Source organism: Scyliorhinus torazame, chromosome 13 (assembly GCF_047496885.1).
Source record: "Scyliorhinus torazame isolate Kashiwa2021f chromosome 13, sScyTor2.1, whole genome shotgun sequence".
Lineage (NCBI taxonomy): Eukaryota > Metazoa > Chordata > Chondrichthyes > Carcharhiniformes > Scyliorhinidae > Scyliorhinus > Scyliorhinus torazame.
The window spans coordinates 206,330,366-206,357,189 of NC_092719.1; the positions used below are offsets into that span (position 1 = coordinate 206,330,366).

Here is a 26,824-nt window from a genome sequence, read left to right on the forward strand (position 1 = left end):
GAGGAGTTGCGAGTTGCCTTTTTTGTTAATTGCAGTCCGACCAGTTGAAAGACGACAGACGGGTTGAGCTCACGTCGCTGGGATTTGAGCCCACATGTGTCAGAATCGACAATTCTTTCCTCGTCGGCTTTTTTTTTTAAAAAGAGAGGCAGGAGAGGGGAGCTGGCGAACTTCTGGCTGTCATGTGCACTTAGGGGGGAGGGAAAGTCTGCACTCGCCACCACCAGCTATCGAGGTAACAAACACACAGTAGCAATTTCTTCTTAACTGTAGCAGAACCACAGTGTTCTTTCCAGACAAGTTTATTTTGTGTGGGGGTTGGGGGTTGGGTTGGGTTGGGGGGGATGAAATATGCTAAATATTGCCAGGAAGATATTCATATTCTAGATTGCCATCATGTTACCTTTGTTTTTATTTCTGGAAAAAAAAGGTGTGCCTTTGAGAGGAGGGTGAAGATTGTGTTTGGTGACAATTTAAAACAAACCACACTTTTGGGGGACTAATGTGCCGCTCACCTCGCACCGAACTAGAAACGCTTCCGTCTTCAGCTCTTGTTCCCACCCTTGTTTTCGCCCTTGGCATTTATCCCGGGATTTGTCCAACTTGTGAATGTGTGTGTAATCAGTGACATCAAAAACATTTGTATTTTATGTCAACACTCCCCAAGGACGAGCAGAGTAACTGAGATAGACAGATAGATATTCAGAGCCCTGGAGTGTGGGGGACACTTCAACACTGGCTCCCTCCCCTCAGCACTTGCCCCATGGCAATTCGGCTGCTGCTCCCTGGGATTTATTTGAAGTGATTCCCCAGTCTTGATCAAGGGTGGCTGACCATGAAATGAAAATCGCTTATTGTCACAAGTAGGCTTCAAATGAAGTTACTGTGAAAAGCCCCTAGTCGCCACATTCCGGCGCCTGTTCGGGGAGGCTGGTACGGGAATCGAACCGTGCTGCTGGCCTGCCTTGGTCTGCTTTCAAAGCCATCAGGTGAAATGGACTTCTAGTAGATGAGTAGTCAAGACAAAAACTCGGCAATCATTTAAGAAACAATTGGCCCTATTCTGATGCATCAAAACGGGTGCAAGTGAGTTGCCTGCAATATCATCAGACAAGCATCTTGAACTTGATGTTAATTATTTCCTATGACTGGACTGGGGCTAAATATTTTGACATATGGTAAGTCTAATGGCACCAGTGATTAAATTAAAAAATCAAACTAAAAGATGCCAAAATAAGGCGCAAAGTCTTAGCAACACCAAAAAGGAAAAGGAACCATACCAATTGAATGTTAATTTTTCCTTACTCCTGTGGCACCCATTGGTAACCAAGGCCTCGCATGTTTTGGTGGACTCCTCATATTTCCTTTCCTGGGCCATGCAACAGAATAATAATAATAACTTAGTCACAAGTAGGCTTCAATGAAGTTATGTGAAAAGCCCTTCGTCACCACATTCTGGCGCCTGTTCAGGGAGGCCGGTACAGGAATTGAACCCATGCTGCTGTCATTGTTCTGCATTGCAAGCCAGTGGTTTAGCCCTCTGTGCTAAACTGAAGACAGGGTGATGGAGCACTGTACAGGTGAATCAAAGGGTTGAATTGATGATTTCAGAGTAATCTTTGCTTACACCGTACTCCCATGTAGCCACTATTATGGTAGATATAAAACCTCTGAACACCTCGATTAGATCCCAGCATGTTACTCACTTCCAGCTATTATTGAATATATTATACATTGTCTAAACCCCTTGATTAAATTCCACCCTGTAGCTTGCTTCCAGGTGTCCATTATTACAAACCTAAACCACCTGAAATAATAATAATAATCGCTTATTGTCGCAAGCAAGCTTCAATGAAGTTACTGTGAAAAGCCCCTAGTCAACAAAGAACAAAGAAATGTACAGCCCAGGAACAGGCCCTTCGGCCCTCCAAGCCCGTGCCGACCATGCTGCCCGACTAAACTACAATCTTCTACACAAAGATCGCCACATTCCGGCGCCTGTTCGGGGAGGCCAGTACGGGAACTAAATTAGATTCAAGCCTCTAACTCTTTGCCAGGTATCTATTATTTAGTGTACAGTATACTGTCTGAACTCCTCGATTAGAATCCAATTTGTAACTCATTGCTAGCTGTTTATTATTTAACATAATTTATTGTCTGATTCAGTTGACTAGATTCCAGACTGCAATTAATTCCAGGTATTCACTATGACTTTGTAGATAGATTGTCCTTGATTAGCTTCCAGCTTCTAGTTCACTCCCAGGTATCTATTATTTAATATATTAACATAACAAAACAAAATAAGAGCAGGAGGAGGCCCTTCAAGCCTGCTCTGCCATTCATTATGATCATGGTTGATCACCCATCTCAATAATCTAATCCCGCGTTCCCCAATATCCTTTGATCCCCTTCGCCCTAAGTGCTATAGCTAACTGCTTCTTGAAACCATACAATGTTTTGGGCTGAACTATTTCCTGTGGTAATGAATTCCCCAGGCTCACCACTCTCTGGGTAAGAAATTTCTCCTCCTCTCTGTCCTAAATGGCCTATCCTGTATCCTGGGACTGTGCCCCCTGGTTCTGGACAACCCACCATTGGGAACATCTTTCATCTACCCTGTCCAGTCCTGTTAGAATTTCATAGGTTTCTATGAGATCCCCCCTCATTCTTCTGAACTCCAGAGAATACAATCCTAACCGATTCAATCTATCCTCGTAAGTCTGTCCCGCCATCCCAGGAATCAGTCTGCTAAACCTTCGCTGCACCCCCTTCCCGTACCGGCCTCCCTGAACAGGCGCCGGAATGTGGCGACTAGGGGCTTTTCACAGTAACTTCATTGAAGCCTACTGTGACAATAAGCGATCATTTAAAAAAAACATCCTTCCTCAGATCAGGAGACTAAAACTGCACACAATATTCCAGATGTGGCCTCACCGAGGCCCTGTATAATTGCAGCAACACATCCCTGCTCCTGTACTCGAACCGTCTCGCTATGAAGGCCAGCATACCATTTGCCTTCTTTACTGCCTGCTGTACTTGCATTGTTACCTTCAGTGATTAGTGTACAAGGCCACCCAGGTCTCGTTGAACGTTCCCCTCTCCTAATTTATGACCATTCAGATAATAGTCTGCTTTCTTGTTTTTGCTACCAAAGTGGATAACCTCACATTTAACCAAATTATATAACATCTGCCATTCATTTGCCCACTCACTCAACTTGTCCAAATGACACTGAGGGATCTCTGCATCCTCCTCACAGCTTACCCTCCCACCCAACTTGGTGTCATCTGCAAATTTGGAGATGTGACATTTTGTTCCCTCGTCTAAATCATTAATATATGTTGTGAGTAGCTGGGGTCCTAGCACCGATCCCTGTGGTTCCCCACGAGTCACTTGCTGACAATTTGAAAAATACCCTACTCTTTGTTTCCTGTCTGCCAACCAGTTTTCTATCCATCTCAATACACTACACCCAATCCCATCCGCTTTAATTTTACAAGCTAATCTTTTATACGGGACATTGGCAAAAGCCTTCTGAAAGTCCAAATACACCACATCCAAAGGCTCCCCTTCATCAATTCTACGAGTTACATCCTCAAAGAATTCCAGTAGATTTGTGAAGCATGATTTTCCCTTCATAAATCCATGCTGACTCTGTCCGATTCTGCCACTGTTTTCCAAGTACTCTGCTATAAAATCTTTGATAACGGATTCTAGAATTTTCCCCACTACTGATGTCAGGCTTACTGGTCTATAATTCCCTGCTTTCTCTTCACCTTCCTTTTTAAATAGTGGCGTTACATTAGCCACCCTCCAATCTGCAGGAACTGTTCCATAGTGCATATAATCCTGGAAGATGACCACCAATGCATCCACTATTTCTAAGGCCACCTCCTTCAATACAGCACGGTAGCATAGTGGTTAGCACAATTGCTTCACAGCTCCAGGGTCCCAGGTTCGATTCCAGCTTGGATCGCTGTCTGTGCAGAGTCTGCATGTTCTCCCTGGTGTGCGTGAGTTTCCTCCGGGTGCTCCGGTTTCCTCCCACAGTCCAAAGATGTGCAGGTTAGGCAGATTGGCCATGCTAAATTGCCCTGAGTGTCCAAAATTGCCCTTAGTGTTGGGTGGGGTTACTGGGTAATGGGGATAGGGGGAGGTGTGGGCTTGGGTAGGGTACTCTTTCCAAGAGCCGGTACAGACTCGATGGGCCGAATGACCTCCTTCTGCACTGTAAATTCTATGATTCTATAATACCCTTGGATGTAGATTATCAGACTCTGGGGATTTATCAGGTTTCAATCCCATCAATTTCCCCAACACCATTTCGCTACTAATATTGATTACCTTCAGTTCTTCTCTCTCACTAAACCTTGCGTTCCCCAACATTTCTTGTATTTTATTTGTGTCCTCATTTGTGAAGACAGAACCAAAGTATGTATTTAGTTGCTCAGCCATTTCTTTGGCCCCAATAATAAATTCCCCTGTTTCTGACTGTGAGGGACCTACATTTATCTTCAACAATCTTTTTCTCTTCACATACCTATAGAAACATTTACAGTCAATTTGCATGTTCCCTGCAAGCTTACTTTTGTACTGTATTTTCCCCTTCTTAATCAATGCCTTGGTCCTTCTTTGCTGAATTCTAAACAGCTCCCAATCCTCTGACCTGTTGCTTTTCTTGGCCAATGTATTTGCTACTTCCTTGGATCGAATAATATCCCTAATTTCCCTTGTAAGCCATGGATTGACCACCTTTCCTGTTTTACTTTTGTGCCAGACAGGAGTAAACAATTGTTGCAGTTCCTCCATGCACTCTTTGAATGTTTGCCATTGCCTATCCACTGTCATCCCTTGAAGTAACACTCCCCAATCGATCATAGCGAACTCGCGCCTCATTTTATCGTAGTTTCCTTTGTTAAGATTCAGGGCCCTAGTCTCAGAATCAACGACTTCACTCTCCAGTTTGATGAAAAATTCTATCATGTTATGGTCGCTCATCCCCAAGGGGTCTCGCACAACTAGATTGCCAATGATTCCATTCTCATTACACAGTACCCAATCTAGGATGGCCTGTTCTGTAGTTGGCTCCTCAACATATTGGTCCAGAAAACCACCCCGAGTACACTCCAGGAATTCCTCCTCAACTGTCTGAATCTGATTGATTGGATTCTAGCTTGTAATTCACTCCCAGCTACTGGTTATGTTTGTGTAAATATCAAACCCCTCGATTAGGTTCCAACTAGAACTCACTGCCAGGAATTGGCTGTTTTATTATATTGTGGAGGGTTTCTGTGGCTGTTGAGTAGCACCTCTGCTAACCCTTGTCTCAGACTGCTATTGGGTGTCTCTCTTGTACAGTGTTGCAGTACGTTTAAAGGTACTAAATAGGGACAAGACATCGCTTGTTCATGATATATTTTGGTTTTAGAGTTGGCACGCTTTTCTTGGTTACAATACGTTTGTTCACTGACTTATAGCCAATTTGCATGATGTTAGTGTGCGTGTCATTAATGTTTATCCCAGTCAATCAAGCGTGTCACAAATTACTGGCGGATCTAGGCAACAGAGGCTCACAACTGCACCATGGCTTTCATTTAACACTATCCATCTGTGAATATGGGATATATTGGGAGGAGACACCAGGCCAGGATTCCTTGCAGCCAGACTCAAGAATCCTAACAATGTCTGTATCCTGAGAAATCTGTTAATTGTTTTTCATTGCCCGGTATTGCTATGAAAGAAGTCACTTGTATTTATACAGTGTCCTCTAAGTGTGGTCTCTGGTGGGAAACGGGGTGTGATCCCGATTGCAATCCACTGACACTTGGACATTTGTTTGGAGCTTGGGATGATTTGCACCGTGAGTGAGTTGTGTGGGACCTAAATACGCAGGCCGGATCCTCAGAGATCCGGAATCTCAGAATAACCCTACAGCCCTTCCCACTTCTCAGTGGCAAAGGTGCACCAATCACCGTATCAGGGCTGGTACCAGTGATCCCTCCCCCACGTTGAGCGACACTCCACTATAGGGTTGCCAGAGACACTCCCCCCTTCAGGACCCCTTCAGACCATGCCCCCAGCAGTGCCAACATGCCATTGCCATCTGACACCATGGCAGTGCCAACCTGACACTGCCCTGCCAGACACTGTCTTGCCATGCCCCTGACCACCTGGGGGCTACAATGGCCTATGGGCCTCCTGCTGTGGTCACCATGTCTGGTTTCTGTTTTTGGAGACCAGTAGAGGTTCCTGCCAGCTTCACATTGTACCAAAGGGTGGGAGAATTACAAGAGCTGGGTGAATTCGGCTTAAAGTGGATTCTGCATATTTAAATGATAATTTAAATGCACTAACCTGGTTCATGTCCAGCGATGGCATGAACCAGATATGTTGCTGGGCGGGGAGAATCTCAAAATTAGACCTGCCCGTTGCAAATCCCGTTGTGGCCCCAGTCGTGAGAGTCTCTGGCCACAACGGGATTTTGTGCTTGCAAGACTAGGACTTGAGAAACGCCACCTCCTCCCATGTCTTTCGGGATGAGACATTAAACCGAGCCTCATCGGCTCACGTAGGTGGGGGGTAAAAGATCCCAGAGCCAACATATCAAAGAAGAATGGGGGAGTTCTTCCCAGTGTTTTATCCCTCAACCAACAGCACTAAAAATGGATTATCTGGTAATTGTCACATTGCTGTTGGTCCTTGCTACGCACAAATTGGCTGCAATATTTTCTATGTTACAACAGTGACTACATTTCAAAAGTACTTCGTCAGCTCCAAAGCTCATCTTGAGTTTTTGATTGGTGCAATATAAATGCAAGTCTTTCTTTCTTTCATATTATCGGATTACATTTGACAAAAGATGTACAGGCATCTTTTTATTACCTTCAACCTATGGTTATTATTAGTTCTAGACTGGAGGAGTTGGCAACCTAGATCCATTATTGTGGACCTACGAAAATGCTATGAGGTTAAAAGAAACCTTTGTCATGAAACTGAATGTGGGGTGTCAGCTTCCCACATTGCCAATGATTCAGTGATCAGTCTCAATCGCACCTGACTGTAAGTAGAGAGAAAAAAGTGTTGCCTCGAGGTTGCCCCCTCCTAAGGTACCTGTATGATATTCGGTGGTTTGCACTGGCCAGAAACCACAAGAGAACTTTCTTTTACTGATCTGTAAATGCTGCATCAAAATGAATCAGGCTGTTAACCCCATTAGAAAAGATGTTTCAAAACTGAAGACAAGTAATAATGCAAAATAGACTGGTGACTCAGATAAATGATGACACCAACAGCAAACCTCAAAGCCAGTCATGTTCTGATATTACACATGTTCTGCTCTTCTGCACAATATGACAGTCAGGTCCCATGTTTTTATGAGACTGTTACTGCACAGCCAGAATGTTTAAGTACAAATCATCTTAAACTACATCAAATAACAGCAAACTTCAAATTATATACTGCATGCAATTGTGTGCCAGCCTGACTCAGTTGGTATCTGTTTTGAGATGAGTCAGGAGTTTGTAGATTTAAATGCTACTGCAGAATTTGAGCATAGCGACCAAGCTGCTGCCCCTGTGCACTACTGAGAGAAGGCTGCATTGTTGGAAGTGCTCAGTGAGACACTAAATCAAGAACTAGCTGGGTGCTTTTGGTTTGATAGTTTGATATCTCCACAAACATTTTAACTCTCCCTCTTTGGTGCAATAACGGAAAGAGTCGGAAGGATTAGCAGGCCTATTATCAGGCTGTTTGAACCATATCACCAGCACTCTTTTCCATGGCCGGCAAGTCCTGGAGTGGGACTTGAACCCAGGGCTACTGGCTCAGAGGCAGGTGGCACTTCCGAGCAAACCGTAAGATCTCCTTATGGCACTTCCTGTGAGGATTGGGATCCTGTTCCTATTCTAAGAGGGAACAGGAAATTCTCATGGCCAACATTACTTCCTCAGGAGAATGAGAAACAGATTGATTGGTGATCCATCTGTCTCATGACTGTTTGTGCAATCTTGCTGTGTATAGGACGACTGTTTGCCTGCGTGACAGTCACTGTAATTCATTTGTATGTGGAAGGTTGGCGAGAGGTGTGTTCAGGATGTTAAAACACCTCCCCAAATATATGTATGTATATATATTTTTTATCGGACCACTCTGCCCTCTTCAATTGAAGGGAAAAATAATTGATTGGGGTGTTTACTGGGTGGCCAATCCACTCTGGTCTGTTTGTCCTACATGCCTGGGACCTCAGTGCCGTGAGACAGCAGTGCTAACCATTGCGCCACAGTGCTGCCCTGTAATGTATTTTTTAACGTCACCTGTAATGCACCAAGCGAGCCATGATACACAGCAGGAAGGATCAAATTGTTGATGAAATGTCTGTCATTAGTGGTGACTGTCAATGATTAATCAGTCTCTGAATTCCAGTGTATCTTATCATTTCCTATTCCCACCCTCTTCGAGGGAAATCTGAGAACAGATTTATGTCATTGATGTTAATTAAGAGCATATACAGTGTAGAGGGTGCCATCTCTGCTACTCCACTACTGGGCCGATATCTGGGGTTTGAGTATCTGTGTGTGTCTCTCTCCAGCTGGCACTGAAACTTCAGAGGCCAGGGGATGCCGCACTGGGACACCTCCACGGAAGAGAGCACTGAATCAAGCCTGCCGTTTATCCCTAACCGGAAGCCTGAGGCTTATATCACACAGATATCCAGACCCCTACCAATGCCCAGGTGATTCTCTCTCTTGCCGGTGGTGCAACACCCATCCGGTTCCTACTTCGCTGGAGTAGCTTTCCCAAGAGAGAGAATAGGACACTGCTGTTTATTACCTAACCAGCAGCCTGTCCTGAGTGAATCGCTCAAGATGACCCTAGATTCTTGAACCCGGAATTAAGGTGAGGAATATTTTAACAATGACTTGGTCAGAGATCGCTAGTGAGAGATTGAAGAATTTACGACTCCAATTATCAGCAAATCAAGGTTTATTGCAAAACCCAGGTCAAAATCATCAAACAGAAGAAATTATAATAAAATCTTAAACTCTAACACAAACTAAGTCTATTCAGAAAGTACTATAACGGACACAACGAAAAATCTTATTGTTACACAGTTTTAGCAATGACACAGAACACAAATCAAGTCCCCTTCCCCAAAGCCTCAACCACTATCAAGGTCAAGGGAGTTTCGCAAGCTGCTGCAGGGTACTTACAGTCACAGGCTGCAGAGGTCAAGTCAAAGGTGGAGAGGTCGAGCCAAGAGACCCTCAATCGAAACACAGCCCCTTTTATATCCGTTTTACCTGGCTTTTTCCTGTGTTCGGCCAGCCCCTTTTGCATTGAATCCATAAGGTTTAAAGTTCCCGCTGGTCCTGCCCCCTTTGAGCCTGTCAGACCTGTCAAGATAGGAGTACCTCCCCTAGGTCCGCCTCCAGTCTGCTTTTTGAGATAACGAGGTTGAGCTCCCTTGTGAAGATTTTCAAAGTCTTCCATCTGCTCTGGAGATCGCTGCTATGTTGATGGGGTGTTGATTGGATTCTGCTCTGGTGGAGGCAAAGTCATTTACATCTGCATGGGGCTATGACCATCCCATTGTCCTGCTTGCAGGCAGGCCCCTTACAGCATTACCATGCCCCTTTGTCTCTGTGTTTAATCTTATCTAGTTGTCTGGCTCCTTCTTCCTTGTAGCTCCTGGGGGGGGTTTGTAAATACCTATGCCCCTACTCAGCTCAGCGGACCAAGCCTGCTGGGAAATCTGGTTACGTTCTTTTGGCTGACAAATGTCCAGTTTACAGTCTCTGGGTTTTATTCTTGGGCAGTCCAAAAAGGGCTGAATTGCCCGAAAACCTTACAGATGCCCCTTCGATACGTCCCTACCTGCTTGGACCGTATCGACACAGGTGAAGGGCAATCATTTCCTTTTGTGTGGACCGTAGGCCCCCCCTCAACAACATGCGAAACTACAAGTCCCAAGACAGTTCCCTTAATCTAGGCTACCCCTGATTTCATTGAAAGGGAAAGACAAGACCATACTTAATTCAAACACACAGTAACATACACACATTTCACCGGAACCCCAAACGTAAGGGTCCCTGTACATATATCACAATCAAGTAACTGAAACCCGCGAATCCATACAACTATTTACATTTGAATCTCTTTATTTCACTAAGGATCCTCTTTTCTGGGCTGCACTTCGCTTCTTCCCGTTGAAGGCTCTTCATTTTTCCTCCGTCGTCGATACCTGCAGCTGAGAGCCTTGCAAAAGGGCTAAAATTTTACTTACCTCGATGGTTTCCGGGGCAGCTGCTCCTGCCGCCGGGGTCTGACTCTCTACTGCGGGAGCCCTCTCCTGCTTGCTAGGGTTTTTACATTCCCTCTTGAAATGCCCGGCCTTCCCACACCCGTAGCATACCGGTCTCTTGTCGGAGGTCCGGGAGCCCTCATGCTTCCACTCGCTCTTAGGGGGTGCTGGTGTGATTCCATGCACCTGACCCTTATGGGGCTTTTCCTCTCTCCTCTCCCCGTTGCGATATGCAAGGGTGAGTTTTCTAAGGACCTCTGCCTCATTAAGGTCCGGACTCTGCGGGTCGAACCAGTGTTCGGCCTTTGCCCTAACGTGAGGGAGACAGTTAGCTACGAGGGTCTTCAGCCAGTGGGCTGTTCTCTCATCTAAATTCTGCCTATCCGCGGGAGTCCCACACGCCTCCACATAGACAGTCCACAGCCTGTCTGCGAACATATTTGGCGATTCCCCTAGCTGCTGCTTGGTTTCCCCCACCCTCATGAAAGGGCTACCCAGATTCAAGCCCATTGCCTCCAGAACAGCAGTCCGTGCTGCCACCCATGTGTCAGGTCGTCCCCCATTCCCGGAGGTCACTGCCCTGCATAGTTGGGGATCTAGGGTCATCAGGAGCATCCTTATTTGCTCCCCCTCGTCGCAGTCATTAATGCTGGCTGCCTGCTCCACCTCCATAAAATGAAGCGACGGATCCCCTTTTGGAGTTAGCCTGGGAACGTGGGCCACCATCCCCCTGAGCGCGGATGCCCCATGAGGAACGACAATGTCGCCCTCAACCAGTCCCCTATCTGCCAGCCCCGCCGGGGGACCATATCTTCTCTGCCTGACAGGGCACATCTGCCCTACCTGGGGTTCCTGCTCCTCCTCCCCACTGTCCAGCTCTCCTGCCCCGTTGGGTAGCCTCCCTGTCCCCGGGCTAACTACCCATATAGGAGACGCCGCTATCTGGGGATACACCACTGACCCCCCTTGGACCTGCCCCTGACCGGGCGGTCCAAACCCTACCTGCTGACCCGGCCCCATCACCGGCATCCCAGGCAGCGGTCTGTCCCCATCCCATGGGGACCCACATACGAAACCAGGCGGACACGCCGCCAGCTGGGGGTACCCTGCCGACCCCCCTTGGACTTGCCCCTGAACGTGCAGTCCGATCCCCCCCTGCCGACCCGGACACAATCCCGGTGCCTCAGGAGGCGGTCTATTCCCCTTGGCCTTTGGGGAATCATCCGCTGCGAGGAACACCTTGCCCCTAGGGAACCCCCCTGGACCTACCAGGTGTACCTGTCCCCTGACCTTGGACAAGGTCTCCTCCAACTCCGTGATTCGTGCCTGGCACGGCCCATGAGCACAGTCCCCTACTTCCTCGCGGGCCACTCGGTACGCTGCCTGGATGTCTCGGAACTTCCCCTCCAGCTTCCTACACTGCTCTGTACTCCGAGCATAGAGTTCCTGGAGCCTCCTTCCTTTTCTTTACCCTCCACTATCTGGCAGTGGAGATAGTCCTTCTCGCACCGGTTAGACTCGCTTTCCTGTAGGCTGCCCCGTTTAATTTCTGCCAATTCCTCCCGCAGTCGTTCCGCTGCGCTAGCGCTGTCCCGTGCGCTGGCCCTCACTTCTCCCAACTCCTGCTCTAATTCTTCGACCCTTCGCTCTGTTTTGACTACCTGCTGGGACAGGCAGACCAGCCAAACTGCCTTCTCCAAGTGCCTTTTGTGCGCCTTACTTTCTGTCCATGCAGCCGCTGCCATTACCGGTTGCTCCGCATTGATTAGTTCTGAGACCCAAGGTTTGGTGAGGTTGACCTTTTGCCACATATACGAGAAGATTCTCTCCTCCATTTTACTTCGTTCCCTCACCCCCTCTGCCAAGTCACATACTCCAAACCACCGGGGTCCTGCCGCGGTCGCCATTGTAGAGGGTGCCATCTCTGCTACTCCACTACTGGGCCGATATCTGGGGTTTGAGTATCTGTGTGTGTCTCTCTCCAGCTGGCACTGAAACTTCAGAGGCCAGGGGATGCCGCACTGGGACACCTCCACGGAAGAGAGCACTGAATCAAGCCTGCCGTTTATCCCTAACCGGAAGCCTGAGGCTTATATCACACAGATATCCAGACCCCTACCAATGCCCAGGTGATTCTCTCTCTTGCCGGTGGTGCAACACCCACCCGGTTCCTACTTCGCTGGAGTAGCTTTCCCAAGAGAGAGAATAGGACACTGCTGTTTATTACCTAACCAGCAGCCTGTCCTGAGTGAATCGCTCAAGATGACCCTAGATTCTTGAACCCGGAATTAAGGTGAGGAATATTTTAACAATGACTTGGTCAGAGATCGCTAGTGAGAGATTGAAGAATTTACGACTCCAATTATCAGCAAATCAAGGTTTATTGCAAAACCCAGGTCAAAATCATCAAACAGAAGAAATTATAATAAAATCTTAAACTCTAACACAAACTAAGTCTATTCAGAAAGTACTATAACGGACACAACGAAAAATCTTATTGTTACACAGTTTTAGCAATGACACAGAACACAAATCAAGTCCCCTTCCCCAAAGCCTCAACCACTATCAAGGTCAAGGGAGTTTCGCAAGCTGCTGCAGGGTACTTACAGTCACAGGCTGCAGGAGGTCAAGTCAAAGGTGGAGAGGTCAAGCCAAGAGACCCTCAATCGAAACACAGCCCCTTTTATATCCGTTTTACCTGGCTTTTTCCTGTGTTCGGCCAGCCCCTTTTGCATTGAATCCATAAGGTTTAAAGTTCCCGCTGGTCCTGCCCCCTTTGAGCCTGTCAGACCTGTCAAGATAGGAGTACCTCCCCTAGGTCCGCCTCCAGTCTGCTTTTTGAGATAACGAGGTTGAGCTCCCTTGTGAAGATTTTCAAAGTCTTCCATCTGCTCTGGAGATCGCTGCTATGTTGATGGGGTGTTGATTGGATTCTGCTCTGGTGGAGGCAAAATCATTTACATCTGCATGGGGCTATGACCATCCCATTGTCCTGCTTGCAGGCAGGCCCCTTACAGCATTACCATGCCCCTTTGTCTCTGTGTTTAATCTTATCTAGTTGTCTGGCTCCTTCTTCCTTGTAGCTCCTGGGGGGGGTTTGTAAATACCTATGCCCCTACTCAGCTCAGCGGACCAAGCCTGCTGGGAAATCTGGTTACGTTCTTTTGGCTGACAAATGTCCAGTTTACAGTCTCTGGGTTTTATTCTTGGGCAGTCCAAAAAGGGCCGAATTGCCCGAAAACCTTACAACAGTAACCAGATACAGGTAGAGCCTGATCTGTGCATAACCCTTAAGCATTTCTTTGAAAATAATATTGGACAATGCTCTGCTTATGTGGATGCTTAGTTTGGGTGATTTTTCAGTTCAAGATATCAGGGTTGGGGAGTAATATGTTTAATTATTTTCATAGGAGCACAGGGCTTAGGAACAGGTTTAGGCCATTCGGCCCTTCGAGCCTGCCCCGCCATTCCGTAAGATCATGCCTGATCTGTTTATGATCTCAATTGCTCTTTCCTGCCTGCGCTCCCCCCCAAAAAAAAACCTTGGCCCCACTTGACTATCAAAATCTGTCTAATTCGGCATTGAATACATTCAATGACCCCACGGCTCTGTGGGGGTGAGAATTCCACACAGTAACCACCCTTTGAGAGAGAGAGCAACGTTCTCCTCAGTCGTAACAGGGAGTCTTTTTAAACCGTGTCCTCCACAGGTCTAGCCTTCTCCACAGGGGTAAACGTCTTCTCTAGGTATCCAGCCTAGCAAGTCCTGGTCAGAGTTAGAGAAAAGGTCCCTGCATTGAGACAGTTAGATTCAGTGAAAGGAAAGGAAAAGGGATTCGGGACTTGCCATGGCTCCGACCTCAGGTGTACTGAACATTCCATGTTGGTTTTATTAAGAATTTCGAGAGCACGAGACTTCCGGGTGCGGCGATGACCAGCTAAGTCGCACGTTTCGGCAGCTCCCGGTGGAAAGGACTTTTGGGCTCTTAATAGGAGCCCCAACGGCAATTTTAACGGCTAAAAACACTGTGCGGTAAACCAGAAGGGAATCCCCCCTGGACACGGATGGGAAAAGGAGAGGAAAGTGGGCGGATTGCGGTGGATCCTCTAGAGCAGCGGCCAGGAAGGCAGGCACAAAGCAAGATGGCGTCGGAAGGAGGCAGTTTAATATGGGGCCCTGACCAACAAGAGTTCCTGCGGCGTTGCGTGGAAGAACTTAAAAAGGAAATGAAGAAGGAGCTGTTGGCCCCGTTATTACAGGCGATTGAAGGGCTAAAGGAGGAGCAAAAGACCCAGGAGCAGGAGCTTCAGGTCGTGAAGGCAAAGGCTGCTGAGAATGAGGACGACATACAGGGCCTGGTGGTGAAGACAGAGATGCACGAGGCACAACACAAAAGGTGTGTGGAAAGGCTGGAGGTGCTGGAGAATAATGCGAAGAGGAAGAATTTAAGGATTCTTGGTCTTCCCGAAGGTGCAGAAGGGGCGGACGTCGGGGCATATGTGAGCACGATGCTTCACTCGTTAATGGGATCGGAGGCCCCGACGGGCCCGTTGGAGGTGGAGGGAGCCTATCGAGTTATGGCGCGAAGACCGAGGGTTGGAGAAATTCCTCGAGCCATAGTGGTGAGATTTGTCCGATATAAGGACAGAGAGATGGTCCTCAGATGGGCAAAGAAAACTCGGAGCAGTAGGTGGGAGAACGCGGTGATCCGCGTATATCAAGATTGGAGTGCGGAGGTGCAAGGAGGACAAGCTTTAATCGGGCCAAGGCTGTGCTGCACAAAAGGAAGGTTAAATTTGGAATGCTGCAGCCGGCAAGACTGTGGGTCACACATCGAGGGAAACACCACTACTTTGAAACGGCAGAAGAGGCGTGGACATTTATTGTCGAGGAGAAACTGGAATAAGCGGGCTAGAAAAAGAACGTTTGGGACAAAGTGGTGGGGCGAATATGTGGGGTGAAGAGGGGGAAAAGGGGGAAGAGATGATTTCCCAAGTTGTTAATCCTGCGACCCTGTAACTTTTCTCTCTTCCCCATGTCGTGGGGGAGGGGGGGAGGGAGAATGAGGAGCTGGGGGCGCCGGCCATTGGGGGCGGGGCCAAATGGGAAGCGCGGGCTTTGTTCCTGCGCTATGGTAATCATGGCGGGAACAGGGAAGCAGGAAGGAGGGGGCCTCGCACAGTGGGAGCCGAGGTCATGGGGGGAAGCCAAGGTCGGCCAGAGTTTGCTGACTTCTGGGAGCAACATGGGGGGTGCAATTACGCTAGTGAGGGATCTAGCGGGGGGGGGGGGGGGGTGGGGGGGTTAACTGGGTTGCTGCTGCTGGGGAGAAGGGGGAGCTGGTATGGGGTGGGGTGGTCGGGGCGGGAGGGCGCCGTTGGGGGAGATACGGCTACGTGGGAACCGGGTGAGGAGCTGGACTGAAAAAGGAGATGGCTAGTCGACAAGCGGGGGGGGGGGGGGGGGGGGGGTAGTAAAGAGCCCCCCAACCCGGCTGATCACGTGGAATGTGAGAGGGCTGAACGGGCCGATAAAGAGGGCACGGGTACTCGCACACCTAAAGAAACTTAAGGCAGATGTGGTTATGCTGCAGGAGACGCATCTGAAATTGATAGACCAGGTCAGACTACGCAAAGGATGGGTGGGGCAGGTGTTTCATTCGGGGCTAGACGCAAAAAACAGGGGGGTGGCTATACTAGTGGGGAAGCGGGTAATGTTTGAGGCAAAGACCATAGTGGCGGATAGTGGGGGCAGATACTTGATGGTGAGTGGCAAATTGCAAGGGGAGGCGGTGGTCTTAGTGAACGTATATGCCCCGAACTGGGATGATGCCAACTTTATGAGGCGTATGTTAGGACGTATCCTGGACCTAGAGGTGGGGAAGTTGGTAATGGGTGGAGATTTTAATACGGTGCTGGACCCAGGGCTGGACAGATCGAGGTCCAGGACCGGAAGGAGGCTGGCTGCAGCTAGGGTGTTTAAGGACTTTATGGAGCAGATGGGAGGAGTAGACCCCTGGTGATTTAGTAGACCTAGGAGTAAGGAGTTTTCGTTTTTCTCCTATGTCCACAAAGTTTATTCACGGATAGACTTTTTTGTTTTGGGAAGGGCACTGATCCCGAAGGTGACGGGGACGGAGTACACGGCTATAGCTATTTCGGATCACGCTCCACATTGGGTGGACCTGGAGATAGGGGAGGAAAAAGAACAGCGTCCACCCTGGAGAATGGACATGGGATTCTTGGCAGATGAGGGCGTGTGTTTAAGGGTGAGGGGGTGTATTGAAAGGTACTTGGAACTCAATGATAATGGGGAGGTTCAGGTGGGAGTGGTCTGGGAGGCACTGAAGGCAGTGGTTAGAGGGGAGCTGATATCTATTAGGGCACATAAAGGAAAGCAGGAGGGTAGGGAAAGGGAGCGGTTGTTGAAAGAACTTCTGAAGGTGGACAGACAATATGCGGAGGCACCGGAGGAGGGACTGTACAGGGAAAGGCAAAGGCTACATGTAGAATTTGACTTGTTGACTACGGGTAATGCAGAGGCACAATGGAGGAAGGCACAGGGTGTACCGTACGAATATGGGGAGAAGGCGAGCAGGTTGCTGGCCCACCAACTGAGGAAAAGAGGAGCAGCGAGGGTGAAATGGGGGGTGAGAGATGAGGAGGGAGAGATGGAGCGGGGAGCGGAGAGAGTGAATGGAGTGTTCAAGGCATTTTATGAAAGATTATATGAAGCTCAGCCCCCGGAAGGGAAGGAGAGAATGATGTGCTTTCTGGATCAGCTGGAATTTCCTAAGGTGGAGGAGCAGGAGAGTGCGGGACTGGGAGCACAGATTGAGACGGAGGAAGTAGTGAAAGGGATTGGGAGCATGCAGGCGGGGAAGGCCCCGGGACCAGACGGATTCCCAGTTGAATTCTATAGGAAATATATGGACTTGCTGGCCCCGCTACTGATGAGAACCTTTAATGAGGCGAGGGAAAGGGGGCAGCTGCCCCCGACTATGTCAGAGGCAACGATATCGCTCCTCCTAAAGAAGGAAAAAGACCCGCTGCAATGCGGGTCCTATAGGCCTATTTCCCTCCTGAATGTGGACGCTAAGATTCTGGCCAAGGTAATGGCAACGAGGATAGAGGATTGTGTCCCGGGGATGGTTCATGAGGACCAAACTGGGTTTGTGAAGGGGAGACAGCTGAATACAAATATACGGAGGCTGCTAGGGGTAATGATGATGCCCCCACCAGAGGGGGAAGCGGAGATAGTGGTGGCGATGGATGCCAAGAAAGCATTTGATAGAGTGGAGTGGGATTATTTGTGGGAAGTGCTGAGGAGATTTGGCTTTGGAGATGGGTATATCAGATGGGTACAGTTGCTGTATAGGGCCCCGATGGCGAGCGTGGTCACGAATGGACGGGGGTCTGATTATTTTCGGCTCCATAGAGGGACGAGGCAGGGATGTCCTCTGTCCCCATTATTGTTTGTACTGGCGATTGAGCCCCTGGCCATAGCATTGAGGGGTTCCAGGAAGTGGAGGGGAGTACTCAGGGGAGGAGAAGAACACCGGGTATCTCTGTATGCGGATGATTTGTTGCTATATGTGGCGGACCCGGCGGAGGGGATGCCAGAGGTAATGCGGATACTTGGGGAGTTTGGGGATTTTTCAGGGTATAAATTGAACATGGGGAAAAGTGAGTTGTTTGTGGTGCATCCAGGGGAGCAGAGCAGAGAAATAGAGGATTTACCGTTGAGTAAGGTAACAAGGGACTTTCGGTACTTGGGGATCCAGATAGCCAAGAATTGGGGTACATTACATAGGCTTAATTTAACGCGGTTGGTGGAACAGATGGAGGAGGACTTTAAGAGATGGGACATGGTGTCCCTGTCACTGGCAGGTAGGGTGCAGGCGGTTAAAATGGTGGTCCTCCCGAGATTCCTTTTTGTGTTTCAGTGCCTCCCGGTGGTGGTCACGAAGGCTTTTTCAAAATAATCGAGAAGAGTATTATGAGTTTTGTGTGGGCCGGGAAGACCCCGAGAGTGAGGAGGGGATTTTTGCAGCGTAGTAGGGACAGGGGGGGGGGGGGGCGGCGGCTGGCACTACCGAGCCTAAGTGAGTACTACTGGGCCGCCAATATTTCAATGGTGTGTAAGTGGATGGGAGAAGAGGAGGGAGCGGCGTGGAAGAGATTGGAGAGGGCGTCCTGCAGGGGGACTAGCCTACAAGCTATGGTGACGGCGCCGTTGCCGTTCTCACCGAAGAAATACACCACAAGCCCGGTGGTGGTGGCTACATTGAAAATTTGGGGGCAGTGGAGACGGCATAGGGGAAAGACGGGAGCTTCGGTGCGGTCCCCGATAAGAAATAACCATAGGTTTGTTCCGGGGAGAATGGATGGGGGATTTAGAGCATGGCAAAGAGCAGGGGTAGCACAATTGAGAGATCTGTTCGTAGATGGGACATTTGCGAGTCTGGGAGCGCTGACGGAAAAATATGGGTTGCCCCAAGGGAATGCATTTCGGTATATGCAACTGAGGGCTTTTGCGAGGCAACAGGTGAGGGAATTCCCGCAGCTCCCGACGCAGGAGGTGCAGGATAGAGTGATCTCAGAGACATGGGTGGGGGATGGCAAGGTGTCGGACATATATAGGGAAATGAGGGACGAGGGGGAGATCATGGTAGATGAGCTGAAAGGGAAATGGGAAGAAGAGCTGGGGGAGGAGATTGAGGAGGGGCTGTGGGCTGATGCCCTACGTAGGGTAAACTCATCGTCCTCGTGTGCCAGGCTAAGCCTGATACAATTTAAGGTGTTACACAGGGCGCATATGACTGGAGCACGGCTCAGTAAATTTTTTGGGGTAGAGGATAGGTGTGCGCGATGTTCGAGAAGCCCAGCGAATCACACCCACATGTTCTGGTCATGCCCGGCACTACAGGGGTTTTGGGTGGGGGTGGCAAAGGTGCTTTCGAAGGTGGTGGGGGTCCAGGTCGAACCAAGCTGGGGGTTGGCTATATTTGGGGTTGCAGAAGAACCGGGAGTGCAGGAGGCGAGAGAGGCTGATGTTTTGGCCTTTGCGTCCCTAGTAGCCCGGCGCAGGATATTGCTAATGTGGAAAGAAGCCAAGCCCCCGGGTGTGGAGACCTGGCTAAACGACATGGCAGGGTTTATAAAGTTAGAACGGATTAAGTTTGTACTAAGGGGTTCGGCTCAAGGGTTCACCAGGCGGTGGCAACCGTTCGTCGACTACCTCACAGAAAGATAGAGGGAATGGAAAAGAAGAAGACAACAGCAGCAACCCAGGGGGGAGGAATCGGACGGACTCTCAGGGATGTTATTGTATATGTATAGGCACTTGTTTTAGGTAATGTATATTGGACTGTATCTTTGGAGAGTATTTATTTTTGACCAGGCAGTTGCCATTTAGTTTGGTTTTTGTTTCTGTTCATATATTATTTATTTATTTGTTTAAAACTGGCCACTGTTATTTATATTGCTTTAGTGTTGTTTAAAAGAAACACTACGTACTGTTATGTTTGGCCAAAAAATCTTGAATAAAATATATTTAAAAAAAAAAGAATTTCGAGAGCACATAACATTTTTTTTTAAATTTAGAGTGCCCAATTCATTTTTTTTCCAATTAAGGGGCAATTTAGCGTGGCTAATCTACGTAGCTTGCACATCTTTTTGGTTATGGGGGTGAAACCCATGCAAACACGGAAAATGTGCAAACTCCACACGGACAGTGACCCAGAGCCGGGATTGAATCTGGGATCTTGGCGCCACGAGGCCGCAGTGCTAACCCACTGCGCCACCGTGCTGCCCTGAGAGCACATAAAATTGATTTGGGGGTGGCAATGGATTGAAACATGTCTTAAAGGGGATATGAAGGCTCTATAATTCTTTCCTGTTGGGAGGGGGGACAAATGGTGAATTTGTTTTGAACAGATGAAAGGGCCGCCAGTTTCTCTGTCTCTTGACATGGTCTGTTAACATAGAACATACAGTGCAGAAGGAGGCCATTCGGCCCATGGAGTCTGCACCGACCCACTTAAGCCCTCACTTCCACCCTATCCCCGTAATATAATAACCCCTCCTAACCTTTTTGGACACTAAGGGCAATTTAGCATGGCCAATCCACCTAACCTGCACTTCTTTGGACTGTGGGAGGAAACCGGAGCTGCACCCGGAGGAAACCCACGCAGACACGGGGAGAACGTGCAGACTCCGCACAGACAGTGACCCAGCGGGGAATCGAACCTGGGACCCTGGCGCTGTGAAGCCACAGTGCTATCCACTTGTGCTACCGTGCTGCCCACAATTAATCTTACCACAATTTACATATGGGTCACAATGAAAGAAGAATTGTGCGGTGTTATATACGGCTTGCAGCTCTGTTAATGTTGGCCAATGTCTCAATTTCCAAATCAATCCAGACCCAAATTAGCACTTTCTAATATATAAGATTATTTTCCTCCTATCAATGTCGCACCGGACTTAATTATTCCCTCCATCCGCTTTGTTGAAGGAAGTACCAGGCACTTTCACAGCATCTTTATTATGTCCAAGAGGTCCCAGATATGTCCAATGATCAATTTTGCCACAATCAAAAGCTGGAAATCTGAAACAAAAACACACGATAATTCAGCAGGTCGGGCAGCACCCGTGGAGAGAGAAACAAGAGTTTTAAAAAACATTTAGAGTACTCAATTCATTTTTTTTCCAATTCAGGGGCAATTTAGCGTGACCAATCCACCTACCCTGCACATCTTTGGGTTGTGGGGGCGAAACCCACGCAAACACGGGGAGAATGTGGAAACTCCACACGACATGGACAGTGACCCAGGACCGGGATTGAACCTGGGACCTCGGGACCATGGGGCAGCTGTGCTAACCACTGCACCACCATGATGCCCCGAGAGAAACGAGTTAACGTTCCAGGTCAATGATCTTACAGGCTCACAGCCCTGAAAAAAATGAGGGTGAATCTCCAGCCACTTTGCACCCGGTGCACATCCCGCCGTGCGGGAGAATAGCGGGTGTGTCTCTGAACGGGCCCTGTGCCGGGCACCGAACAGAGCGCGATGCTCCCGACCTGCTGCCCAGAGAACATTGCAGCCTCCGAGCGGTTGGGAACAGGACCCTGGCACGTGGCACTGCCAAGGGTGCCAGGGGACAGTGCCAGATTGGCACTGTCAAGGGGGAGGGGTCTGAAAAGGAGGCCGGACCTACTGGGTACTGGCGATTAGGGGGAGCCTGATGCCGGTGAGATGGGGTGGCATCGACTGGAGACCCATCAGCCCCAATGCTGGCCATGTTGGAGGGGGTGGGGGCTTTGGTCCGGCCCCTCTTAGTGCCGGTGTAAAACCTGCCCCTCCTAAGTGTGGGTGGATTGTGATCTGGATCACGCCCAACCACCTGGCGGGAATCAGTCCTTATTTCCCACTGGATACCACACTTAAAAAGATTTAGGGAGAGTTCTGCTCATTAACTCCATCTCTGTTGTCATGTAGATAAACACCAATTAATTTGTGCCAGATCTCTCAAACAACAAATGACTATTTAATTTGCTCTTTAAGGGTGTTGGTTTCAGAAAAATGTTGGACAGGATATTGTGAGACTCGCCCCTACCCCCCAAGTACTTGTTTTCTAATAGTGCCCTTGGATTTCATATAACCATTCTGACAAGCGCTTGGGGCCACTTGATTTAACATCGCATTCAAAAAAACAACACCCGTCTGCTACTAATGGCCCCATGAATAGCCCATTTGTTTCATGTCCATGGCATATTTGTCAATCTCTTCTTAGCTCCGATCTGTCACTGACTTTCCTCCTGCCCCACCTCCTCTCCAAGTATATAATTCATCACATTTCTATCCCATCTCAGTTCTAGAAGGGTCACAAGGACTCAAAATGTCAACTGTGTTTCTTTCTCCACAGATGCTGCCAGACCTGCTGAGTTTATCAGCATTTTCTCTTTTTATTTCAGATTTCTAGCATCTGCAGTATTTTGCTTTGATTTGATGTTTATTTCGCTGTTTGTTTTTACCACCACATTGATAACAATGCGCCAACGCAAATGTTGTTAAATGTGTGTCAAGCATTGGCACACATTGCTAAAATGCTGGAATAGTCTTTTCATAGAAATCATAGAATTTACAGTGCAGAAGGAGGCCATTCGGCCCATCGAGTCTGCACCGGCTCTTGGAAAGAGCGCCCTACCCAAGGTCCACACCTCCACCCTATCCCCATAACCCAGTAACCCCACCCAACACTAAGGCCAATTTTGGACACTAAGGGCAATTTAGCATGGCCAATCCACCTAACCTGCACATCTTTGGACTATGGGAGGAAACCGGAGCACCCAGAGGAAACCCACGCACACACTGGAAGGGTGTGCAGACTCCGCACAGACAGTGACCCAAGCCGGAATCGAACCTGGGACCCTGGAGCTGTGAAGCAATTGTGCTATCCACAATCCTACCGTGCGTAGTACACAACTTAAATATTGCTGAAGGAAAGCCATTTTGCCGGAGCTCTTCACCTTGAGTGCTGATGATAGCAAGATGCAAAACTTCGACAACATTTCTCGTTTTTCAGCAAAATACTGAAATCTTAACTTTCGAAAGACCGTGTCAGAGCCTCCCCCCAAAAAACAGCAGCAAGTGTTTTTTATAGGTGCATGAAAGGGATGTCTAAGGCTGGTCTAACCAGCGATGTCCACATGCCAGGAATGAATGGGAAAAAAATGACATGTCTTTCAATTGTGACTTAATTGACGAGTGGTATATATCGAGCTCATATTCTTTGCTGCATGAGGTAGGGTACAATGGGTGTTAGCAAATGGCTGCCTATTTTATTTCCATTGAAGCCATCCACTTTATTATTGCAAAAAGTCAAAATTACCACCCTTGTTCCTATTTATAAAACCTACGAACCTCCAGGCATTTAATTACCTGGAGGGCCTGGGGGCTGATTGTTTGAAAAGCTATGCATTAATAGAACTCTTTCTCTTTTTCATTTGTACACTCGATTCAGATCCATTTTCTTGATTTTCCTGATTGATTTCCATGCATGCTGGTCATTATACAAACTTTCCAGAGATATTATTTACTTTTATCATCATTCAGCTGATTTTACTGCCTCGGATCATTGCCGCATTAGGGACAGTTGTGTGCATTAACAATTGAACTGAGACATCCATTTCACACGTAACGCTTCAATCCAGCAGATAGACTGGGGGAGACTTTAATTCCATCCTGAATTGGGGTTCAACCCAGGTTCCTGAAGTGAAAGACCAACGTCTCACTCATTGCTCCACCTAATTACATTGGTGTGCCTATAACATTTACTTTTTGCGAAGGCTTTGATTAAAACAAAACTTGTATGTTTAGAAGTCATAAGACGAGGTGACAAGGCCTATAGATTGCAGTTTGTGTCATGACCAGCACATGACCCCCAGGGGTCATGTGGCGTGAGATTAATAATAATATTATAATAATCTTTATTAGTGTCACAAGTAGGCTTACATTAACACTGCAGTGAAGTTACTGTGAAAATCCCCTGATCGTCACATTCCGGCGCCTGTTCGTGTACACAGGGAGAATTCAGAATGTCCAATTCACCGAACAGCACGTCTTTCGGGACTTGTGGGAAGAAACCGGAGCACCCGGAGGAAACTCACGCAGACACGGGGAGAACGTGCAGACTCCACGCAGATAGTGATAGTGACTCAAGCCGGGAATCAAACCTAGGTCCCTGGTGCTGTGAAGCAACAGTGCTAACCACTGTGCTACCGTGCCACCCTAAGACCATAAGACATGGGACCAGAATTAGGCCATTCAGCCCATCAGGTCTGCTCCACCATTCAATCAAGGCTGATATATTTCTTATCCCCATTCGTTGTCCTTCTCCCCATAAACCCCTTATCTCCTTATTAATCAATTATCTATCTGTCTTAAAGACACTGACTGACTTTGGAACGCTGAGAAACACCCCGCTATCAAACGTCAATCTGGGTAGATCAAGGACCTCAGCGGGGAACTCCCCGTCGAGAACATAGAACATTACAGCGCAGTACAGGCCCTTCGGCCCTCGATGTTGCGCCGACCTGTGAAACCACTCTAAAACCCATCTACACTATTGCCATATCGTCCATATGTCTATCCAATGACCATTTGAATGCCCTTAGTGTTGGCGAGTCCACTACTGTTGCAGGCAGGGCATTCCACGCCCTTACTACTCTCTGAGTGAAGAACCTACCTCTGACATCTGTCCTATACCTATGATATGAAAGGATGATCCTTTAAAACAGAGATGAGGAGGGGGTGAATCTGTGGAACTCGTTGCCACAGAAGGTTCTGGAGGCCAAGTTAGTGAGTGTCTTTAAGATGGAGATAGATAGGTTCTTGATTAATAAGAGGATCAGGGGTTATGGGGAGAAGGCCGGGCAATGGGGATGAGAAACATATCAGCCATGATTGAATGGCGGAGCAGACCCGATGGGCCGAATGGCCTAATTCTGCTCCTATGTGAGCCGCCAAGGCCTGTAGTGGTGAGGTTCCACCGCTTTATGGACAGAGAGTGTGTCCTGAGATGGGCCAAAAAAGAACGGAGCAGCAGGTGGGAGAACGCTGAGATCCGAATTTACCAGGACTGGAGTGCGGAGGTGGCTAAGAAGAGGGCTGGTTTCAACTGGGCTAAGGCGGTGCTCCATCGGAAGGGGGTGAAGTTCGGGATGCTGCAGCCAGCGGGATTGTGGGTCACGTTCCAAGATCGGCACCACTATTTTGAACACCTGATGAGGCTTGGAGCTTTATACAGACTGAAAAGTTGGACTCAAATTGAGGGTTTGTCGTGGGGGGATGTTTACTGCGTTTGGGGAATGTTCTTTTTGTTTGAGTGCTGGGTGGGGATGGGTGAATGGATTTGATGTGGGGGCTGTGGGAGAGTGTGGGCGGCGGTGTTGGAGGGGCAGGGCCCCACGGAGGAAGAGGGGGGGGGGGGTCCGGGGAAGGGGAGTTGGGGTAAGGCCGCAAAAAGGAGCTGCGCCAGAGGGGGCGGGGCCGGCTCAGGAAAGCGCGGGCTTTTTCCCGCGTTAGGGAAGGATGGAGGCGGGGCCGGGGGGGAAAGGTGGTGCTGGAGAGGAGCACATACTGATTGCCAAGGGGTGGGGGGATTCTCACACTGGGGGATCGATGGAATGGCGGTAGAGGCCGGGGTCAGCAGTAGTCAGCTGACTTACGGGAGTGTCATGGCGGGAGCAAAATGGCTAGATGAGGATCTAGCGGGGGGGAGGGGGGGAACGGTGTTGCTGCTGCATTGGCCAAAGGGGAGCTGGAAGTAGGAGAGGTAGTCGGGGTGGGGGTGGGGGGGTGGGGGGTGGGGGGGGGTGGGGGGTGGGGGGGGGTGGAGAATAGCCCCCCCCCGATCCGGCTGATAACTTGGAATGTGAGGGGCCTGAACGGGCCGGTCAAGAGGGCCCGGGTGTTCGCACACTTAAAAGGACTGAAAGCAGACGTGGTTATGCTCCAGGAGACACATCTGAAGGTGGCAGATCAGGTTAGGCTGAGAAAGGGATGGGTAGGGCAGGTCTTTCATTCAGGGCTGGATGCGAAGAACAGAGGGGTTGCAATACTGGTGGGGAAGCGGGTGTCGTTTGAGGCAATGAATATTGTAGTGGATAATGGAGGTCGATATGTGATGGTGAGTGGTAGGTTGCTGGGGGTGCGGGTGGTACTGGTGAACGTATATGCCCCGAATTGGGATGATGCCTGATTTATGAAATGCATGCTGGGTCGGATTCCGGATCTGGAGGTAGGAAGCTTGATAATGGGGGCGGACTTCAACACAGTGCTGGACCCAGCACTGGACCGCTCTAGGTCCAGGACGGGTAAGAGGCTGGCTGCGGCCAAGGTGCTCAGGGGGTATATGGGCCAGGTGGGGGGAGTGGATCCATGGAGGTTTGCCAGGGAATTTTCCTTATTTTCCCACGTCCTTAGAGCCTACTCCTGGATAGATTTTTAAATTTTGAGTAGGGCGCTAATCCCGAAAGTGGAGGGAACGGAATATTCGGCCATAGCCATCTCAGACCACGCCCTGCATTGGGTGGAGCTGGAGTTGGGGGAGGGGAGGGACCAGCGCCCGCTGCGGCGCCTTGATGTGGGACTGTTGGCGGATGAGCGGGCGGGTGCGGGGGTGTATTAAAAGATATTTGGAGGTCAACGACAACGGGGAGGTGCAGGTGGGGGTAGTCTGGGAGGCGATGGTCAGGGGAGAGCCAATCTCCATTAGGGCCCACAGGGAGAAGAGAGGAGAGGGAGAGGTTGGTGGGGGATATTTTAAGGGTGGACAGGAGTTATGCAGAGGCCCCCGAGGAGGGTCTACTTAGGGTGCGACGGAACCTCCAGGCGGAATTCGACCTGTTGATCCCGGGGAAAGCAGAGGCACAGTGGAGGAAAGCATAGGGGGCGACGTATGAGTATGGGGAGAAGGCGAGTCGGATGCTGGCACATCAGCTTCGTAAGAGGGAGG

At 49.0% G+C, this 26,824-nt stretch overlaps 1 protein-coding gene across 2 annotated transcripts in view; it reads left to right on the plus strand.

Annotated features, from left to right (window-relative positions):
* The window catches only part of LOC140388566 (ETS domain-containing protein Elk-1-like), a 156,558-nt gene that overhangs the window by 37,773 nt on the left and 91,961 nt on the right, over positions 1 to 26,824 (plus strand). Inside the window, exon 1 of one of the 2 annotated variants that reach the window (XM_072472970.1) lies at positions 49 to 235. The exons of the other annotated variant lie outside the window; for it this stretch is intronic. The gene's annotated coding sequence lies outside the window, so the exon portion shown is untranslated. Of the gene's footprint in view, positions 1 to 48; positions 236 to 26,824 lie in introns of those variants that run through there. 2 annotated transcript variants of the gene reach the window in all.